General features: G+C 52.4%; 1 protein-coding gene and 1 long non-coding RNA gene across 7 annotated transcripts in view; one reads left to right on the top strand and one right to left on the bottom strand.

The window, feature by feature from the left end:
- Positions 1 to 9,438, bottom strand: part of LOC141415091 (uncharacterized) — a 113,014-nt gene extending 103,576 nt beyond the window's left edge. For all 3 annotated transcript variants that reach the window (XR_012440117.1, XR_012440125.1, XR_012440122.1), the window contains exon 1: positions 9,226 to 9,438. This is a non-coding gene — a long non-coding RNA (uncharacterized lncRNA). The remainder of the gene's footprint in view (positions 1 to 9,225) is intronic.
- Kcnq1 (potassium voltage-gated channel subfamily Q member 1) overlaps positions 1 to 22,635 on the top strand; it is a 328,142-nt gene that overhangs the window by 185,712 nt on the left and 119,795 nt on the right. The gene's annotated exons all lie outside the window — the stretch shown is intronic.

Raw genomic sequence — 22,635 nt, 5'->3', positions numbered from 1 at the left:
TCAGGGTGCCCCCACAAAGCCTGAGGCTTTTCGGGTGGCCTTGGGAAGAGGTGCCTGAGAAAAGGGAAATGAGGAGAGTAGGGGAGGAGGATGGCATTGCCCAAAATGATGGTCCCCCTCCCAGTGCTAGGCCTGCACGTGCGGGAAGGACAGAATGAATCAAATCAATGAATGAAGTAGAAATCGCTTATGTTCTAGATTCCCAGCATCCAGAACAGAAATGGACATGGCCTGCTAGGGGCCTGAGTGGGCAGGGTAAGTGGCTGCTGGTGGTAGCTGCCCAGTGCCGGGTCCCAGGTCCACTGGTTTACAGGGAGCTGGAGGGGCATGTGCTTTCTAAGCAGCCTAGGCAGGAAGGGAAAGAACCACCTTACCAGGGTGACATGTGGCACCTCTAACACCCTCACCTGCATGCCCAGCTTCTTCCCAGGGAGGGCTCCCAACTGCTCCGGCCTGGCACTCCCAGGCCGCCCTCCCAACAATAACGACTGTGACTAGCCTTGGAACTGGCTACTTAGAAGACCTTTGCCCAAGCAGAGGGCTGGAAAGGCAAGTGAGAGCCCCAAGGGCTGGCCTGCCGCTCCTCTACTTACCCCAGCCTGCTTCTGTGGGGGCAACTCTCAACCCCAAGGTTAGAACAGAGGGTGAACAGCCCTTGCCCAGATGTGGAAGGCTGGTCCCTCCAGAGAAAGGACCAGTTCTGTTGTGGTCAGTGACCAGTGGACTTACACAAGTCATTCTGTTTGGCCAAGTGACTCCTGGCTGTGTCTGCACGTGTGGCAGTGCCTCCTTCCTCTGGGGATCTTACAGGGATTAAACGCCACCCACGGAGACTGAATTCCTCAAGGGCCAGCAGCAGTTAAGGAGCACTATGGCTAATGTCTGACTGTCTGGTATGGGACATGTGCCAGACCAAGGGGGCCTGCCTCTCTCTGTGAGAAGAGTGGAATCCCACGGAGGTAGAACTGGGTGGAACAATTCCAGAAGGCAGGGTCCTAGCACCTCAGAAATAGCCAGGGAGCTGGGTGGGGTGTCGTGTCCATCATGAAAGTGCCACTGAGACTAAGGGGAAGACAAGAAGGAACACGAGAATGGGACAGAGCCTTGGGCCCTGGCAGGGAGCAGGATGCATCTGTGTGCACATCTAGTTGTGTGTATTTGTGTCAGGGCACATAGGTGTGGGGCACCGTCTCTCATGTCCTCAGTGGTTCAGGATGAGCTGTGACCCCAGAGCCCTTGGGTGGGTGTGGCTCCACCAGAGGGATAGGGGGAACAGCGACCTCAGGCTGTGGGAGCACTGTCCTCCCCATCTCCCTTGCTCCCAGCTGCCTCCCTGCCACTGATGCAAGTTGATGTCTTTAGGGGTCTGAGCCACTATCCCCTATGCAGGTTTTGCCATACGATGGTCACAGCTCCTTGGGGCCAACCTCAAAGGTTCATTTGGGAGTTGTGGTCATGTGTTAAGCAAGTCCCCAAACCGTGGATGGAGGGCAAAGGCTTTGGGGTGAAGCCTTGACTCAGGCCTTGGTCTGGCCATGCTGGGTGAGGGAAGGAATGGAGGAGGCTAAACCTCTGCTCTAGGGACCTGTGCATGCCTCGCTACCCTGGGGTGGAGGCTGGGCAGATTCTGTGCTTGGCCCCTGGCCTTCAGGAGGGGCACCCTGAGCTCAGCTGTGTTTAAAAATGAGCATGTCAAATAGTTGGAGGATCTGAAATTGACCCCTTTTGAGTCTTTAGGGCTATCTGAAATGTAACCAGGTAGGACAGAAGACAAGAAAGAGGTGTCTCCTCCAGAGGTGTTGTCCCTTGCCTTGAGCCCCCCCTCCACCCCCCGTCCTGTCCTCCTCAGCTTGGACTCAGGGGTCTGAGCAGTGAAGCCAGGAGCTGCTGTCTTTGGAGCCATCAAAAGCTCCCCTGACATCACTGTCATGGACAGCTTCTTGGTTTTTCATCTGTCTATTCAAGGCCATTTTTTAGCCTGCCTGGTTTTGCATTAAAACTGGGGGAATTTTCCATCCTTCCAAGATCATAAAATACCTCAGCAAAGACAAGGCCTTCCTGGGGGTGCTGCCCCTCCCTGCACATGCTGCACAGGGGTCCTCTCTGCTACCTTGATTCTGGGGTAAAGGGGAGGAGTGAGAGAACCACTTGGGGGAGGGGCTTCTCTCCATGTGTCCTGGGGGAAAGAGGCATATTCCAGCAAGACCAGTTCAGGCTAGGGATTGTCCACTCCAGGGGTCAACAGATCAGGAGCGCTGGCTCCAGGTAACCTTTGTGGAGCCACTGGCTCCCTGGGCAGGCAACTTCCCCCCAAACCCACAAGCCCTCTTTTGTTTCCCCTGTTCTCCTGGTCCTCTTGCCACCTTGCCATGTCCTCCTAGTCTGGCCACTAAACATCACATTCTTCTTTCTCTAAAATGTTTCCTTAAGTCATTCCCCTCAGCACTGGGGGCTTCTGGACATCTTTGTGTCCCTCACCACCAAATGTCTTTCTAGCCCAGATGGACCCCCTGCCCCCAGCTCCACTCCACAGCCTTTGTCATCTGTCCCCAATCCACTTCATTGCTCCTCCTCCAGCAAGGGTCCCTGTCAGTCATCCATGCTCCTTCCAGTAGCACCTGTCAGAAACTCCCTGTTCGTTCCCAAAACCTCCCCATCTAGTCCTTCACCAAGCCAGGCTGACCTCACCCCTCCACAGCTCCATCCTTTCTCACTGTCCCTGCCATGGTAGGCCACTGTCTCTCTGTACTGCAGGCCCCTTCTGATGAGCCCCATTCGTTCTCCACTCAATGAGAAAGAGCCTTTCTAAGTTTGGATCCCACTGCCCTCCCCTCAATGGGATGCTTAGTGGCTCTTGGTGGTCCCAGAACAAGCACGAGGTCCTGGGTGGCAGCGAGGCCTGTTTGTCCTGGGTCCATCCTGCAGTACCCTCTCCAAGTTCAGGGGCATGGCTTCTTTCTATCTCTTGAGCTCCCACCCACCAGAGAGCCTTCCCACTATCCTCCCTCCCGCCCATGCACCCTCCTCCGAAGCCCATCCAGAGCCTGGGTGGGGGGCCCAGTCAGTCTGGACAGCAGCCTAAGTAGCTGGGCCTGGACTGGGCTGGGGACAGGCTTGTTTGCTGGGCCCTGGCCCCCTAGTGAGTCCCCATTCTCTGGTACTAATTGCTACAATTAGCAGGAGAAAGGGCTCATTAGATCAGTTTCTTCTTCTGGCTAAGGCCAGGGCTGCTAGGGAGGGCGAGCTCTGGGCTTTTCGAAGGAGAAGGGATACTTCCATAAATGAGGCCACATTTAAATTGCAAACAAGGGCCTCACCCAGCCCTCAGAAAGGCTGAGGAGAGAGCCTTTCAGTTCCCCAGAGGAGAGGCTGAGAAGTCCCTGTGGATCTGATCAGAGCCCTGGGTTATCCAGGCTGTGGTCAGTGACCCAGACCTTCTGGGGCCAGCCAGCACAGAGGAGTGTGGCAAAGGCCGATGGGGTAAGAGGCCAGCCACTTGCTCTCCGCACTGATCTGCCTCCTCATACTGAAAGCCTCCCCTGGTCAGCCTGCATTAACCAAAGGAGAGAGGGACCAGCCAGGCCAGCCCTATCCAGGCCACCTCCAGTGTGGTCAAGCCGCAGGTGTCCAAGCTTAAACAGCTGAGGAGCTGCACCCAATTCCAACTGAAGCCCTGAATGGCAGGCCATGGGACTTGCACCTTCAAGACTCAGATTCTATGAGCGACCAGGAAAGGGGCCTTCTACCATCTTTCTCCCAGGGAGCACGAGGCTATGGTGTTGGATGTGGCAGGAGGCAAGCCAGGGCCCTCTGTGTTTGAAGAGCTGTAGCAGGAAGGCCTTCCCATTTCTAGGAGATGGCCTGAGGCAGTGGTCTTTGCTGGAGTGCCCCCAGGGGACATGTGGGACCATTTGGAGGCACAAGGTGGGGAGAGGTGGGGGGGGGAGGGGGATTGTTGGTATCTACTAGAAGCCATTTATGCTGCTGACCACCCTACAATGCAAAGGACAGTCCCTCACCCCAACAATGACAGATCCTGCCCCAAATGTCACCAGGGGGGCAGTGAGAAGCCCTGGTCTGAGGGGCCAGGATTTGGACATGCTGCTTACTTTCTCGCTGAGTTGTGAACATGGATGAACACTTTCCTGGCCTGGCCTCTTCATTCATTTAACAAATCAATGAAGCCATTCAACAGAAATGTGTGACACACCCGCCCAGTGAGTGCAGACCCTATAGAGAAGACAGACAGGCTCTCAAGGGGCCTCCCTTCCGGTGGAGGAGACAGGCAGTTAACAAATAAGGAGGCTAAGGACCTAGAAAATACCATAGTAGGCCATGCTCCACAGAGGCTAAGCTGGCAAGTGCTGAAGGGGCTGGCTGACATGGTCAGAAAAGGCCTCCCCAACAGGCAGCATTTTTGGTGAAAACAAAAGGATAAGAAGCAAATGTCATGGGAAAAGGCAAGCCAAGCAGGGGTGGTTGGTGCAAAGGCCCTGAGGTAGAAGAATACTTGGCTGATTTAGCAAAATGGAAGAAGGCTGACATGGCCAGGCTCCATGAAATGTGAAAAAGGACAGTGGTCACAAAGAGAGGCAGGGCCCATCTTATAAAAACCTGATGAAACTGGCATTTAATTTCCTAAAAATAGAAGTCATTAGAGGGTTTCTGGCAAAACAGTGACGGCACATGCTCATTCCTTCATTCTTGGCCATTGGGATTCTGCTGCATAGGACAGAGTTAATCAAAGCTGTCAGCCCATAAAACACCGTCACCCTGGAAGGGTCTGTGTAAAGGTGCCTCTCCACCCCTGCTCCCCTTCCCAACAGGGAGCGGCTTCAGAGTAATGTATTTGTGCCACTGTAGCACTGTGTGTGCCTCATCCTGGTCTCTCCCCTGGATGCTGTGTCATTTTAATTTAAATACACAGGCATGTACTGAAGCCCTCCTGTTTGCCATTTGTGTTGCTCGGCCCCGTTTCCACGTGTCTCCATCTTGGGAAGTGTACATCTAGTCCCCTGTTCCAACCACAGCAACTGGCGCCAACTGCCCGCCACCCCCTCACCCCCCCAGGCCACGCTGCACTGAGCGGGCACACACAGCCCTTCGTTGTTCTGGGGAGAACTGCTCCGACATGTTTACTCAGGAGGGAAACTGCTGGGCTGCAGGTATAAAATATTTTATTTGAGGAAGAAGTGCTGGCCAGCTCTCCAGAACGTCTGTGCCCTTCTCCTTCCCACCTGCAGTGCAGGGAGGCTGGTCCCCCGCCTTCTGCCAACACTTGGCCTTATCCTGTTTTCTACTGCTTCTCTTAAGAAGAAAAGCTGTCGCTTTCCTGGGCATTTCTCTGATGACTGAGGAGCCTGGCCAAGCTCCTCTGTTTGTTACCCTCTTGCACGCTGGCGTCCTCCCTTCTGATTGGGAGAGCTGCCTTGGATCTTACTGCCCTTCTCATCAGTTTTAGCTGTTTGAAATATCTTGGAATCTGTGGTGGGCAAAGTTACACTCGGAAGGAAAGGGAAAAGGCAGGCAAGCATGTCTCAGTGTTATGGAAAGCGACCTTTGCCACGGGTACATTTGCCTGACAGAAAGACTTCATTTGCATGTATGCAAGTTCACAGATTTGAGTCTTGGGTATATGTTTTCTGCTTAAGACCCCCAGTGCCATTCTGGGCCAGAAGATATCTTCAGTTTTTTTTTCCTATTAAATAAAAGCCAGCTAGCTGGGCGCCTGTAATCCTAGCTACTTGGGAGGCTGAGATTGGGAGGATCACAGCTCAAGGCCAGTTTGGGCAACTAGTTCTTGAGACCCCATCTCCAACTAACCAGAGCAAAATGGACTGGAGGTGTGGCTCAAGTGGTAGAGCGCCTGCTTTGCAAGCGTGGAGCCCTGAGTTCAAACTCCAGTCCTACCAAATAAATAAGTGAATAAAATGTCAACTCTTTAAACCCCAGTAGTGCCAAAAATTAAAACCAAATCAAATCAATGTCAAGTACATTTTACTTTGAAATTGTTAGTCCACTGGGCGCTCACTTTTTCTAGGGCTCAGGTAGAAATCCACCATCATTTTTTCTCTTTCATCGTCTGATTAGTCCCCGTGGATATGTGGTGCCACCTTTATCACATGTCACCTTTCTCTAGACTCAGGGCAGGCTGCCTGAGCTGCTCTGGGCCTCTGGCTCTGCACTCGTCCGATAGCTGAGGCGAGCAGTGCAGTTTTTCTAAGTTCACTTGGCATTTGCACATCTTTTTCTTCCACATACATTTTGAGGAACATGCCAATTCCTCAAGCCCTCCAACTGGAAGTCTGAGTGGAGTCCTATTGAATTTACAGATTTGGAAAATCCTTGACGTCTTTCTAATGCTAAATTGCCCCATCCAAGAAAAATGGAATGTCTGCGTATCAAAATAGCTTCTTTTATCCTCCAATAGAGATTAATTTTTCTGCCATAAAAGTCTTCCTTGCTAATTCTTCGACCTGATAGAAATTTTGTTGCTGTCCTGACTGCTATCTTAATTTTTATTACACTTTTTAAATCACTATTGGCACAAAGACATGTGGAGGGGATGTTTGTTTTTGGCATACTGATCTTATACTCAAGACTTTGCTGAAGTCTCTCTTCAGTTGCAAAACTTTCTTCCTTTTTTTCATGGAGCTCAGCAGTTTTCAAAGGGTGGTCCAGGGACTCTGGAGAGCCCACCCAAGACCCTCCAGGAAAGGCCAAAATCATTTTCAGAATACTCAGACCTCATCTGCCGTTTCTACTTTCACTCTCACAGGGTTAAAGAGTTTTCCAGAGACAGCATGACCCCTTTGGAAAACAAGCTCACACAGTCCTGTGTTTTAAACATTCCTCAGTTTTAACTTTTAGGAATGTAACTATCAATAGATAGAAGCCGTATTAAGAAATGCTCTTAGAAACCTCAATAGTTTTTAAAAATACAAGGATCCTAACATCAAAACGTTTGAAAACCCTGATAAAATTGTGCTACAATCTGTTTTCTTTCTTCCCACCAGATCCCTCCTATCTCAGAGTTCTTTTTCTTAGATTAGGAGATGGTCAGGATGGCTCCCCTGACCTACTCCTTATCTTAAAGGAAATAACACACTTTTCGTTTCTCTGGTAAGTTTACTTTAAAGTTAAGTTTGGGTATATAACTTGTATTAAGTCAGAGAAGGTCCCTTCATGTCCCAGCTGAGTGGTGTCCTCTCACCCCACACCCCAAAAAGCACGCATAGGCGTTAAACTTTATCATGTATTTTTTTCTGCCTCTACTAAGAGAACCATATGGTTTTTCTCCTGTAGTTTCTTAATGTGGTGAATTACACGGCTAGAGTTTCTGATATTGGATCATCTTTGCATTCCAAGGAGAAATCCCTCTTGTTTAAGAAGAATTGTTGTTTCATAAACTGTTGGATTCGGTTAGTTAACAGCTAACGTTGAACATGGAACTTCTGCGTCTATGTTCATCAGGGAAATGGCTCTTAATTCCTTTTCTGCTGCTCTCCTTATTTGAATTTAGACATGCTCTGATTCGCAATTTAAAAAGATCCTTCTAGCTGGAGCATAAATCCTGAAACAGATCCACTTTTCTCTTCAGTATGTTTGGAACCACATTAAAATAGAACCATAATCAAGCAACCCAATCTTTCAGTTTTTCTCCTAGTGAATATCTGGAAAACAGGTGCAGAAATGGATCATTTGAGACACCATAGAAATCTGGTTAATCCTGCCTGCCTGCTTTCCTTCAACAAGTATTGCCTGTGCACGGCTGTGTATCAGGCTCGTGGTTGGGTGGGGGACAGGCAGCAGAGAACAGAACAGCACAAGTTCCCCTCTGGGAGCTCTGGGTCCCCCAAGGTGCACACAGTAAGGAACGGGATTGCAAATGCGATTACCATGAGGAAAAGCTTTGTACTTTGTGATAATCGAAGGGGGGAAGGTTATTTATTGCCTGCTATGCCCAGATTTGGAAAATAGGGAAGGTACTCATCCCCACTTCACAGAAAAAACAAAGTGACCTGCAGGAGAGGACAAAATGGAGGGCTACTGCCAGGACTGAAACTCCCATTAAGTCAACTCTGATCTGCAAGTGACTGAGATTTCTGTTCCCCACTTCTCTCTGATGCCCAGAAGGCACCACACTGAGAAACTCCACTTTAATCCCTGACTCAGAAAGCCCCCTCAGGCCCCTCACCCCAACTCCAACTCAAACTAGTCCTAACTCCAAACCCTCACTCAAAAGCAGACTCCAGTGCCCAACTCTGAGCTGAGGCTCTCAGATCCCAACTGGGCTCCAAGTCAGAACCACGGCCAGACTCCTGATGGGGACACAGAGCCACAGCCCAGACTCCAAGACCCCTACTCCTGACCCGATTTGAAGCCCAACTCTGTCCCCAGACTACAAACCAGGAGGCTGCTCCAAAGCAGACTCCAGTCCCAAGTCGGGCCCCAGACTGTGAACCACAAGGACCCTAGACTGGACTTGAATCCCAACTCAGCCCAAGTCAGAGCCACGAACAGACTCCAAGTTCGATTCAGTCCTGTTCTCTGAACCGCAAAGTAGACTCCAGACGCGACTGGGATCCCATCTCGGCCCTGAACTCTCAACCAGGAGGCGGGCTCCAAGCCGGATTCCAGTTCCAAGTCAGATTTCGGATTCTAAACCACTGGCAGACTCCAGATCCAACTCAGATCCCCAAGCTGGGCCCCATACTTGGAACCATGGCAGATTGCAGACTGGACTCCGATCCCAAACTCAGCCCTGGACTCAGGACCACGAGGCAGACTCCAGACCCAACTCAGATCCCCAAATGGGGCCCCAGATTCCGCGAACCACGGCAGATTCCAAATCTGACTTGGATTGCGACTCTGCCCAAGAACCAGGAGGCAGACTCCGCACCAACTCGGATCCCAAGTCGGGCTCCACACTCCCAACCACAAAGTGGACTCAGACCCACCTCGGATCCCTACATCAGCCTCAGACTCGGAACCACGACACGGACTCCAGACCCAACTCAGATCCCAAGTGGGATCTGAGCCTCGGAACCACAAAGTGGACTCAGCCCCTCCCAGCAACCCTGACTGGGACTCAGCCCCAACCCCAGCCCGCTCCCTCTGGGGCGCGAGTGGCCTCCATCGGGCCCCGTTGCCACGGCCAGGACAGACCACAGGACGGACGGACGCACCTACCGACCCACCATGCGACTGTGGGGCGCGGCTCACCTCGGTGCTGGGGCGACCGCGGGTCCCTTGCCGCGCAGTCGCCTCCCGTGACGGCCGCGTTCAAAAGAGTCCGGGGACCAGGGAGGGTCACCCCGAGGAGGCCCGCGCCGAGCAGAGCGTGGCCTGGAGCACTGCTGGGGACCAAGCTGAACGGGCGACACAGACGTGAGCAGCGCAGAGACGACGCGGCAACTGTTCTGCCCAGCGACTGCCGCGCAGCCACCTACCCAGACCACGGTGACGTGGCGGCTGCGGTGCCACTGATTGGTCGGGACTGCAGGGGGGCGTGCCGTGGACTGCTACGCTGATTGGCTGGGCACACAAGGCGACGTGCTGCATCTTGTCATTGGCCGAGAGGGGTCAGTCCGATGCCCCCTCACACCCTTTGGGCTTGGATTGGCCAGATGTGTCCAGCACGTACCACACCCCACCCTGTCCACACCCGAGGAGGGCCCGGGAAACCGCTACCCTGCCCCCCACGTGCCATCCTAGCTGTGCCTGGGACCCACTCGCTTCCGCATTTGTGCCTGACTGTCCCCAATGAGAAATGGGACCTCTGAGCAGGACTGCCCCTGCCAGATTCCTGACCCTGTCATGTGCAAATGGCCAAGGTTTCTTCAAGACTCCATGATCCAGGGGCCTCCTTTTCTGACTGGACCGAAGGACCTCCCCCCCACCCTCTCCAGTCAGAACCATGCCCAAGACAGCGATGTTCCTGGAGCCCCCCAACTCCCCTAAGGCTGCCGGACTTGGTGCTCTTTGCAGACACCCAGTAAGGAAGGTCCTGGGACTGTCCTACCCAAGTGAAGCTGAAAGGGAGGGTGCTCAGATCTGCCTGGGTCACCTAGCTGGATATCAGCAGGACCAAAGTTGGACCCTAACCACTCTATCCCACCTCCTCTGATTCCTCCTGGTCCTGGAGGCTGGAACCTGTTCCTGGACTGTCAGCCCTTTGCTCCCATTCATTCTCTCATTCATCCCATCCACTCATCCATCCATCCATTCAGCATGGCTGCTGCACCTCTGAGGTATTGTGGTAAAAGGCTGAAGAAGCCCGAAAATTCAACCAAAAATCTGTCTCCAGGCTTGCTTACTCACCTGAGGCTTCTCCAGCAAATATGGGGGCAGTTTGGACTTGTGTGAAATTATATAGTTTTAGAATGTGGAACTCAGAGTGCTCTCAAAAGTTGTTACACCCCAGCCCAACCCAGGATTGGCTTCAAACCTGGGAAGGAAGAAGGAGAGGCTGGAGCCAGCCAAATGAGCATGCGAGGAGGGGCATGCACCTCAACTGCTTTTGTGGAAAATATATGTCCACGAAAACAGCCAGGAATCTCTCTCTCCAGGGGTGACCAGGTTCAGGCCACATGTCCATCCTCTGGCCTCTGAGCCCTTTGGACTGGCCTGGAAGTTATTGCATTTAATTCAGAGGGCTTCGCCTCCCCTCTCACCTGGCTGGAGTTCATCCTCTATCTAGCCCAGAGTGACGTGAGACCAGTGCAGTCACTCAGGGTCCCATGCCCCCGAGGGGCCTACATTGGGATTTCATGCTTCATCTTAAAAATTCCTCAACATTTTATCTTTGAACCTGCATTTTGACAGTGGGGCTTGGAGTCTTGGCTTACAAGTGGTCTCTCTGCCTCCTCGCCTCCTTAGGACAGGTGCTCAGCTGCCCTTTTCCTGCTACCTGTTGTTGCCTTGCCTTGGGTGTGATCTGCGGGAGCAGTGCCATGCCCACATAGTGGTCACTGTTACCCTCCTCACTTGACTGAGATCAGGGAGGGGCTGGAGTCTTGGCCCAGACTGCAACACCAGGACTCCTACAAGCCTCATTTCCCCACCTGTGTGATAGAGGTGGCCCTGGAAGCCCAGTGGAGCTGTTGAGACAGGAACAGAGAGAGAGAGTGTGGGGACACCTTTGGGTCACTGAGCTGAAGACCCTGAGGCAGTGCCCTGCTCCTTCTTGCTGTGACTTTCTGTCACACCCAGCCTTCCCCCAGCCCAGCACTGAGCCTCTGCCTGCTCAGGCCTTCCACTGCACTCCACAGGAAACCAGGACCCTTCCCTGGACACCCTCACTGCCAGTCCATTTCTACCTCTTCGGGAAGGTTGGGGCATGGGAGCCCCAGGTCCTTGGAGAAAATGTACAGGTTTCACCAAAACAAAACTCCCTGCCTATGAGGGTGCACATTTCAGTAGGAAAGACAGACACATTTTCAAAATGTTGTAGACATTTTTTCTTGACCAGAACTGATAGATTCCTGTGTTCCTTTGTTAAGTGTGTCATGTGGAAGTGTCATGGTTGACCTTCTAGACCTCACTCAACAGACACAGAGCGGCTTCTCAAGGGTGTTTTGTTTTATACAAAACCCAGGTTGAAAAACTACCTAAAGGAAAGTTACTTAGAACAGTAGAGTGGCAAAGGGCACTGACAGGGATCTGATCTTGAGAACTGATGCATTAAATCATGAAAATTGAGTTTATTCAATTTTACACTTAATATTGGATTCTTTTGTCCCTGGCTGGGAACACATCTCACAAATAAGCATATTGTCACATTACAGACTTGCTTCCATCCCCTAAGTCTATAACCTCTGACCCTGAGAGGGGTCCTCAGGGCCTTCAGCTCTGCTCCTAGCCACTGACTGTCCTCATGGTGGAACCCTTTGGGCACCACACCGTCCTTGTGTGAGGTCCTCTTGGGTGACTCTTAGAAATAAGCTTGCCAGGCCATGGAGACTGTCCCTGTCATTTGGGGCATAGGCTCAGGGGACGAGCCCCATGTCCCCTGTGCCTCACCCCCACCCTGCACATTGGGTGCTGTCAATCAGCTAGTTCTGCCTGCCAGCTTGGCGCACCTGTTGTGTGCCCCGCACCCCCGCCTCTCTATTCTTTTTGGGGGGAGACCAGAGGAAAATAGTCCAAGACTGAGGGGGTTTGTTGTCTGGTCGAGAGACAAGAGACACGTGGGAATTGACTGGAGAGGCATGCTAGGTTGGGCAGACTCCAGGCCAGCCCCAGAGGCAGATGGGGGCTGCTGGGCAGGCTAAGGGAGAGTGGAACTGACCTGGAAGACACCAGTGGGATTTGGGGAGGGGGCTGTAGTTGTGGCCTCCCTGAGTTGCACTGTGGTCCTTCCTAAGCCCAGGCCAACCTGGAGACTCTCTGCTCATGGACATCTTCTAGATTTGGCACCTACACCTTGTCACCTTCCTGGGGCTCGGGACTGCGGGGGTGGGTACAAGGCAGAGAGCCAGGGCACCTGGTGGACTCTTCCTGGGCTCCCATGTGACAGAGGGCAGGTCTCGTCCTCTTCCTGCATCTGGTTTATCTCATCTGGACATGGTGGGGGCTAGACTAATGTTCCTTGTGCTCCCTCCAGCTCCAACATTTGGGGTTCAAAAGGTTTTCTTGCAGGCCTCTGCTCCCGAGAGCACGCACGCACGCACACACGCACGCACAGCTGAAGAGAATTAGGCTCCAAACGTCCACTCGGCTTTTCTCTTGATTCCAAGGTATTTAGAGTGGGGGTGGGGGATTAGGGGGAGGAAGTTGCTGAGCTAATTCTTCTGCATTTGCCAGCACAGAAGTACAGATGGGGCCCAGAGCCCCAGCGGTCCCAGGGGGAAACACCAGTCCTCTTCCACGTGGGCAAGGCAGGAGAAGGGGCTGTGGTGGGAGCCCCTCATTTGAGCAAGGATATGGCAGGCCCTGGCCAAGGGGTTCTGTGGGCCTCAGTCCTCCCCACCCCCAGCCCCAGAGTCTGAGGGTGGAGCCAGCTTTAGGCCCGGCCAGGTTCCCAAATTGCTGCTTCTCTCTGAAGCAGAGAGGCCCAGAGCCACATGGCCACCTAGTCAGACTTTTCTGAGGAAATGGGCGGGCTGCACACTGCCCTCTGAAGAGGATAGGGGCATGGAGGTAGACAGAGACCCCCGGGGTACGGGGGTTACCCTGAGTGACCGACACATTGCCAGGACACCCGTTCTTTTTTTTTTTTTTTTTTCTTTCTTTTTTTCTTTCTTTCTTTTTTTGGTAGTACTAGGGTTTGAACTCAGGGGCTCACACTTGCTAGGCAGGCACTCTACTACGTGAGCCACACCCTCAGCTCTTTTTACTTTAGTGATTTTTCAGATAAGGTCTCATTTATTATGTTTTGTTGGGTTTTTTGCCTGAAACTGGTCTAGGACAGCAATCCTCCTAATTTTGCCTCCTCCTAGGTAGCTGGGATTAGAGGTGTGTACCACAACTCCTGGCTTTTCTTTGAGATATGGTCTTGCTAACTTTTTCCCAGATTTGCCTCAAACTGATATCTTCCTAGTTCCACCTCCCAAGAAACTGGAATTGCAGCTGTGTACCACCACACCCAGCTTGAAGCTCATTCTTAAGACTGACCCTTGTAGCCAACACCCACTGTCTCCACGCCCCTTTTTCAGGTCCCCGTCCACATGTATACACCAATACACCCCCCCACTGCTGCCGTCCCCTCTATCAAGTGCCTCCTTAGCTGGCCACAGGTTCCTGCTGACACTGTAGACCACATCCCTTATTCCAGAAAGTTTCTCATCTTGTGAGCTCTGTTTCTCCTGAACCCGCAATCCTTCTGGGCCTCCCTGCAGCCCCATGGCTTTGTGGATCTGTTGACAACTCCTTGCTCTTACTCAGCCCCTGAAACAGACACATGTACCTTCTTTTCCCCTCTGGGCCACCACAGCACCTGCAGGTGACATGTACTCACATTCCCACCTGATGTTCTTGTCCCCCACCTCCCCAGTGATCCCTGCTCCAGCAGTACCCCTCCCAAGTGGACAGGCTCTGGGGTGTTCTGGATCCTATAAGCCTTGGTTGGAGGTGAGACACAGTGGAGCATCCCTAGGAAGTCTTGAGTAGAGCAGAGTCAAAGATCAGATCTCCCTTCTAGAAAAATCTGAATGGAGAGAGCAGAAAGGAGGCAAGGGAAGCCCCCTGGGGGGGCTGCTAGGAGGACTTGCCTTCACACAGGGGTGGGGAAAGGAGGGAGATTTGGAGGGAGGTGGTCTATGGAAGCAGAAGAAGTGGCCAGGCTAGGAGGTAAACCCCCCCCCCCACACACACAGGTGGCTTTGACTGGACAATGGCTAAAGACAGGCCCTGGGCATCTGGTTGGCATAATAGCCCAATGGTGGTGCTGTGTGTGGCGATGGGCAAGCCCAAGGGAGGGTAAGAGTCAGGAGAACAAGCCAGGTCTTCAGAAAGACACAGACACAGGGTCAGTCCCACCCTGCCACTCTGCTGCAGTGACAGTTTGTGGACAAACAGTCCAGGGCACTGTCACCCCATGAACACGCCTGTCTGTGGCACCATCCCTGTCGCTGCTACCCAGAGCCTGGAGTAGGGCACACAGCTCAGGATGATGGGGCCTGACAGGCATGGTCCTGCCCTCCCAGTGCGGCCCAGGTCAGTCTCATGCCCTCCAGGCACCCTTCTTCCAAGAGTGACACTGGGATGGGGGACTATCGAGGGACCATGCCATGAGGTTGTTATGCTGCATTCGGGTTCAACCTAGCCTTTCCTCAGGAGCAGATTCACACTACTACATTGGGGTTGGCGATCCCATGAGCCCAGGCAGTGGGGGAGGAGGGCCTGGAGTTTGGGGGTCTTGGTGAGTGGCAGCGTGGGGTGTGGGCACTTCCCAAGGGGAAGGCAGCTGTGCCATGTGTGTGTTTGGGCACTGCACAGCCAGGCCTTCATTAGGCCCCGCCACGACGCGGGTTGACTCCGCAGCTGTCTCCCGCGCACCTGCTTGCGGCCTGGTCAGTTGCCAGGCGTTGGGGGTGGGAAAATGAAGACAGCAGGGCCCTGCCAGACCCGTCGCCAACAGAGCAGTCTCCCCCACCTTCCAGGGACAATGGCCTCCCATGGAACATCCCAGGCTCAACATGCATGTGCCCCTTCCTACCCAGGTCTGCCATGTTCCCAGTCCGCCCCCCTCAGCAGAAAATAGCGCCCCCAGCTTTCCAGGGAGGTAGCCCTGTCCTTTGTGGATGCGACCACTGCTGGGGCCAATCAGGGACGTGTTTTGGGTTTTCTCTGAAGTCCTGGAGGAGATGTCAACAGGAAGGGCCATCCTGCCACTCTAGTGGTTATAACTGGTCTTTGAGCATTTAAGGGCCCTCAGCCGTATTTGTGGTGAGGACAGATGTTTGCACAGAGCCACTTTTCCCAGTTTGGTGCTCAGGGAGGGCAGGGCTGCTGAAATGAAAGTGCTCCACCTCTGAGCAACAGTGCAGAGCAATGGCCTCCGAGGGCCCAGAGAACCGGATGAGAACATTGTTGTTGAGCCAGGCAGGCTTGGAGGTGGTTGTGATTTGTACAAAAAAGGACTGAGAAGAAAGTGAAATCGAATGGTGGTCATGATGCTTTTAAGATGTGTCCGCAAGGTCTTTGAGAACCTCTATCTCAAGACATGGGATTGATTCCCTTCCTGTGGGATTTGGGCTGCACTCAGTGATTCACTTCTGTTGAGTAGAACATGGGGCAAGGGGCAGAGTATGACTTCCAAGACTGGGTCATAAAAAACCTCAAAGCTCCCTCTTTACTCTCCCTCACTGGGATTGTTACCCAAACAGCCCGTGGCCAGGTCTTTGTGGTGAGTGAGTGAACTGGCTCCCTCAGCCCCAGTCGTGCCTTCTGATAAGACCACCACCCTGGATTAACACTGGGCTTCTTCCCAGCAGTTTCATAAGGGACCCTGTACAGGGCCACTCCACAGTGGGGAGGGCCATCATAAATCCCTGACCCATAGACCCCGTGTGAGAGAATAAACATCTACGTCTTCAAACTGTGATGTTGTGAGGGTGACATGTCACTCAGCAATGGCCAACTGATATAGCCATGCTCGCAAGGCTCAGCCCGAACCTTGTCAGGAGCAGCAAAGTGGGTTCGCCCACACGTCAGCTTTCCAATAGCAAACAGCTCCCAGGAAGCTGGTATCTGGGTAACAGGAAGGGTACTGAGGTGCATATGTCATATTTCTGCTCCATTGGGGTTTTTCTGTCCTTCTACCAGTAGCTCTTGTGGTATTAATGAGAACCCATGCCCGGACAGCTGTTGGGACTTCAGGTAAGGGTGACAGAATGACTGAGTTTATGGTTGGGAGAAGTTGGCTTCTGGAGATGCCTTTGTCCACTTGTGGCCTCCAGGGCTTGTGTGTTCACTCACTCAGAATTCTGGTTTGGGGCCAGGTGACTGTGCATGGGGTGGGGAAGGTGGGGTGGACAGCCAGCCTTCCATGGCACCAGGCCCCAGGGGTTGTGCCCCTGTTCCCGAGGTACCCCCAAGATTAGGAAATCTAGGAGACCCTGCTCAGTCATGTGACACTCTTCTCCATGGCATCGGGCTAACGAGGCCTTTGAAAAGGGGTCCTCGGTATAAAGAAGACTCCTGGGCCCGAACTCTGTCCTTAGCTGTAGCTACATAATGGGCTGCACTCTGAAGCTTCCCAATGGGACCCTCTTCCTGTCTGGTGCCGGTGGCTGGCCCAGCAGCATGACTGAAGAGGTCTTGGCAAAGCAGCCAGCTGCGATCTCAGGAGGCTCTTATTCCCAAGGCTCCCCACTGGTGTCCTCTCTCTGTGTATTTAATTCCCTTGTGGCTCCCAGGACCCCAGGGAGAATGGAGGTGGAGCTGGGGCCAAGCAGGTAGCCAGAAGGTTGACCCCTAGGAGGGTTGTGCTGAGTACCAGGTGGGCAGTGGCCACCAGAAGGCTTCCCCCAGGGTCCCTGATGCCTAGGAGTCTAAACATTTTGGGGTAGGAGGTAAAGGCTTCCTGTTCTCGATGCCAGGGGGGCAGAGCACTCAGTTTGTATGGGAGACTCCATCTCCATCACCCTGTCCCCTGCCCAGGCCTACAGCCAGGGCTGAACCCCTCCTTGGGACATATCAACAGCAGCACACATTTTAAAGATGTGACAGGTTGGGAGCCTGGTGACAGGAGCAGCCCCAGCTGCGCAAGAGCACGGCTGGATTTACGTCGGCGGCAAGCACCCGGTCACCTTTCTCTGCTTGGAGTGCAATCTTTTTTTGGAAGGTCTGTTGGAAAATCTGAATCTTGTGAGCCATCAGCTGTTTATAATCAGAGAAGCATATGTTTAAAAGAGCTGAGGGGCCTTATAAACTCCGTGTGCAAATTACCTTTGGGGCTGCCTGCCCCGCCGCCCCTCCCTGAGGCTGCCATCCCTGGCCAGGGCTCAGTGTGCTGTGCAGAATTAGCTGTAACCCCGTTGTGGCATGGGGTCTGTTTAGCTTTAGTCACGTCAGCTTGGCCCTGGAGCGTGGGAGCCTCCGTCCCTGCTGCACAGCTTCCAGCCCCCACCCCATCCCAGCCCCAGCTGCAGAGCACTGCTGGCTCCGGGCTCCTGCGCCTTTGCCATGGGAGCTGCGGAGCAAGGCGTGGGTGGAGGCTCAGCCCAGGGGCCCGGGGGGCCTCCTGGGCCTCCGAATCCAGGGGCACTCTGGAATGGGAGCTGCTTTTAGGGTCTGCTAGGATGTAATGATCCTGCAGGGCTATTTTTTCAGTTTATTTTGCATTTGGCGGGGGTGGGGGTTGTTTTGTAACAGCTTTATTAAGGTATAACTCACGTGCCATACAATTTACCCACTCAAAGTGTTCATGTCAGTGGTTTTTGGTTTGTTTGGGGTGGCACAACTATCGCAGCACCCCTAAAAGAAAATCTGCATCCGTTAGCCATCACTCCCCGTCTTCCCCAGCTCGTGCAGTGCCTTTGCATCTCTGAGATTGCTGGCTCTGGGAAGTTTCTAACCTGGAATCATTCGTCTGTTGTCTTCTGAGTCTGGCTTCATGCGTTGGGGCATCTGTGCTGCAGCATGTGTATTTTATGTATTTTGTGTATATGTGTAGTATTTTATGGCAAATAATGTCCCATAGTGTAGAGAGACATGGTTTTTTGCTCTACTCGTCCATTGATTGACATTTGGGCTGTTTGTACCTTTTAGCTGTCAGAAATAGTACTCCAATGGCCGTTCAAATCCAAGCTTTTTTTGTGTGGACATATATTTTCATTTCTCTCAGGTACAGCTACACAGAGGAGTAGACTCTCTCTCTCTCACATTTAACCTTTTGAGGAACTGCCAAACTATTTCCAAAGTGACTTCACCATTTTACATTCCCACCGGCAGTGTGTGAGGGCTCCTGTTCCTCCACATGCTCACCACTCCTCATTAAGCTTCCGCTGTTTCATTGTAGCCGTCCCCATCAGTGTGAAGTGACATCTCATTGTGGCTCTGATTTGCATTTCTCTGATGGCTCGTGAGGTTGACCACCCTTTCATGTGCTTATTAGCCATTTGTATATCTTCTTTGGAGAAATGCCCATTCAGATCCTTTGTCTATTTTTTAATTGGATCCTTTGTCTTTTTATTATTGGGTAGGAATTCTTTGTATTCTACATACAAGTAATTATATTCCAGATACAAGTTCTTGTAGTTTAGACACAAGTGCCTGATCAGATATATTTTCTCCCACTTTCTTGATGGTATCCTTTGACTCAGAAGAAATTTTAACTATGTCGAAGTTCAATTCATGTGTTTTTTTTTTTCTTTTGTTGCTTGTTTTTGGTGTCAGAGCTAAGTGACAACTTGCATAGCCAAGGTCAGAAAGATTTACCCCTACACTTTCTTCTAAGATTTTTATATTTTGAGCTCTTACATTTCAGTCTTTATACAATTTGAGTTAATTTTTGCGTATTTTATGAGGTAGGGTAGGACTAACTTTATTTTCTGTCACATGGATAGCCAGTTGTCCCCATACAGTTTGTTGAAGGACCATATTCTTTTCCCATTGAATGGTTTTGACACACTTGTGGAGAACCATTGGATGGTAAATGTGAAGGTTTATTTCTGTACTGTCAATTTTGTCACATAGATCTGTGTGTCTGTCTTTATGACAGTACCACACTGTCTTCATTGTTGTAGCTATACACTAAGTTTAAAATCAGAAAGTTGTGAGTTTGCCAACTTTGTTCTTCTTCTTACAGATTGTTTTGGCTAGCCTGGGTTTCTCAAATTTCCAAATGAATTTTATGATCAGCTTGTCAATTTCTGCAAAGAAGCCAGCTGGGATTCTGGGAGGGGTTGCATTGAGTCTGGAGGTCAAGTTGAGAATATTACCATCTTAAAAACGTTAGGTTTTCCAATCCATGAGCAAGGGATATCTTTTCACTATATTTAGATTTAAAAAAAAAAAAAAAAAAACCCTCCTAAGAATAGCTTGCTGACTGTGGAGTAGAACTTTCACACTTCTTTTGTTACTCCTGTGGGGTTTTATGCAGAAGTGACCAGCAGCTGTCCTGTCTCCTGTGAACCAGTCCTTGCTCATTCTCCAGCCCCAGCCTCCCCACCACTCCAGGCTACAAAGCTTAGTTCAGGCCTCATGACATGTGACAGGGCCACTTCATAGTCTCCTGTCTTGTTTCAGTGGGCAAATTGTTGACCAAGTCCTGGTCTTTGCATGTCCCACAGCCCTGCTGGGGAGACACAGCCTCCCTTCCCTCCAATGTGAGCTTCGAGTCCCAAGCTCCCTGGGGTGCCCCTCCTGTGCAGCTGCTCTCATGCACAGGAAGGAGCTTCTTCACATGCTTTGGTTGTCCTCTGCCACATGTGAGTGCCATCCCTAGAATCAGGTTCTCTGAGCCCAGGGTGACTCCACTATCCTGTGCACCTCCGTACTGCAAGGTCCAGCTGAGGGTGAGAGGACCCCAGAGAAGGTCTGTGGCTATAATGTAGCTGTTTCCTAGGCAAGCCATTTTGTCACAGATCCCCACATTCGATAAACAGTCCTTAAATAGCAAGTGAGGCATCTTGGGGCCTCACAGCCAGGGAAATGGGACTTTGGCAGCTTACGAAAGGAATTTAATTTTTCAAATTTCCTTTCAACTCAAGGGTCTCAAATCCGGTCTGCAGACTTCTAGGGGGAGGGTCCTGGCACTGCTTCTGAGGAGGGTGCCTTGGAGGGGAGGCAGGGTCGACTGATGGTGAATGCATGCCTGGAGCTGTGGGCAGGTGGCAAGTGGTTTGGAGGGTGCTCACCTGCTTCCCTGTGTCCATCCTCTGAGACTGAGCAGGGCCAAGTCATTTGGACCAAATTGGATCATAGCCATCTGGTGTGAGCCCACCTCACTGGATCTGTCTCCCAATCTGCACAAAGGGGAAACATTGCCTGTTTTCCCTACCTTGTCTCCCTTCATCCCCTATCTCTGAGAGCCAGAGAAGGGATGAGGACCCAAGCAGGTGACAGCTTTAGAGTCCTTTGGGAATTTGGGAAGGCTTTGAGATTACATCTTATTTAAGCTGAGAATATTTGCTCACTCCCTGCATTCACCCATGTCCTCTGCATTTACTGAGCACCTTCTGTGTGCCCAGTCCTCTGATAGGAGTGGAAGTTCCAGTGTGGTATGGATAGACACTTGTGACTTCCATCCTTGGGGAGGGGAAATCCAAGAGGCCAACCCGGCCTCAGGGACATCATTTTAGCCCTTGCTGGGGCCTGGATTGGGGGGTGGGGGGATGGCAGAGAGCAGAAGTCCTGTGTACTTGTGGGAATCACAGTGAGGTGCTCCAGGTAGAGAACAGAGACCCTCCCCCATCCTGTGCCCGTGCCCCCAGCTGCCAGGTCTGACCTCTGCCTTGGCTTACTGCTCCAGACTGGACTGAGAGGTTGGAGTCCCAAATAGCAGACTCTGCTCTGTTTTTAGCTTCACACCCCAACTCAAAAGGTGGGGTGGGTTGAGAGGCTTTGAGGGCCCCCATTCCTCTTGGAATGTGCAAATGGAACCACTGGCCCTGCTTAGCTGCAGTGCAAGCATGCCCCAGACACCCCAGCCTCAGTTCTTGGTCCTCACCCTCCAGGGGCCACACCCTGCACATGACTCTTAAGGCCTCCCGGAGTGGTGTGCACCTTATCTCCTGCAGGGTCTCTGGGCTGGGCATAGGAGGAAGTGGGGAGATGAGCAGACTCTGCCCTCACCCCAGTCCAATGTCAGAGAGGAGGTCAGTTCCCAAGCAATCAGCAGGGTAGATGGGGTCCTGGTAAGAAGAGGGAGCCTTCGTATATGGCTGCAGCCATGGCATGGTCTACCCAGGAGGCAACAGACTGATGACTCCCTGTGAAATTAGTGACTTTGTGAAACATTTGGTGTTTCAGAGATTTAAATTAGGAAAGGATTAACAAGCCTCTGAAATGAGCCCCCAGAGAAAGCCCTGAGAGGCCGCCTCTGAAGGCTGAGTGGCCTGGAGCCCCCACCCCACTCGGTGCCCCTGGGGCCAGCCAGACCTGCATTCCGCTCCTCCTCCCCCTCTGGAATCTTTCCCTGAGTCACACTGTTCGCCTCGCTCCGACGGCCTTGCGGGCTCTTCCTCGGCTGCTCGCTATAAAACCTCTCCATCATCTTTTCCTCTGCGGTTTTTATTGTTTCGTTTTATTATTCCAGCTATATTAAGTGGGGAAATGCTGCAGAAATGGTTTCTGCTTCCCCTATTCCAGAGCGAGTTGTAGCCATTGGAGATGTGGGTTAATCACCACCAGCGGCCTTGCTTCCTCCTTTCTCCAACTTGACTTTTTCCTGCCGACAGCTGGGTCTCCAAGTCAGGACCCCTGTTGCCCCAGAGCAGGCCTCTACTTCTCCCTGTTCCCACAGTGAGCCCCGATTCTGGCTTAGCTCGACTCTGGAGCCTGTGGCTGCAGGCTCCCCGGGCACCTGTCTGAGCTGGGCTCTGAAAGAAGCCAAGGACTGGGTGAAGACTGGGTAGGAATCTGGGTTCTTTTGGCTGCCAGTGAGTGTATCCATTCAGTCCCTATTCCTCACTGTAGAGGTCATGGATTCAGAATATACCGCATTCTAGCCGTCTTACGTTGCTGCAATATTGCTTCCAGATGAGCAAACACCAGCTCGGAGCCCAGCCCTGCAGACGCGATGGCCACTCCGGGCTCACCACAGAGCCTTTGTTCTGTGCTTCCTACTCCTACCCATGTATTCGGGGACCTGTGGGATGCCCACGCCCTGAGCCCCACCCCTCAGGCAGTCTTTGCAGATGGAGAAGGCCCCGGGTACAAGCCTCAGTTGGGCCTCTTTCCTGCTCTGAGTGTGGCACAGTTCTAGGCACATGAGTTATTGGGCTGAAGTCCTGCTTGTCCATCTGTCAGGAAGTGAGTCCAGCGGAGCACTCCAGCACTCCACGCCTCATCTCCTCTGCAACCCCCACAACCTGAGCCCAAGGTGAACCCCTGAGGCACTCCTGCACTGACCTTGGTGCCTGCTGGGCCATGATTTCAGCCTTTAGCCTTCCTCCCCTGGCTTCTCTGGCACTGGGTAGATTTATGGTGGACTCAGGGCAAGTGATGGCCATCTGTCAGCAGTGA

Source organism: Castor canadensis, chromosome 1 (genome assembly GCF_047511655.1).
Source record: "Castor canadensis chromosome 1, mCasCan1.hap1v2, whole genome shotgun sequence".
NCBI lineage: Eukaryota > Metazoa > Chordata > Mammalia > Rodentia > Castoridae > Castor > Castor canadensis.
Note: the sequence above shows the minus strand (reverse complement) of the source record. Positions and strands in the feature narration are given on the sequence as shown.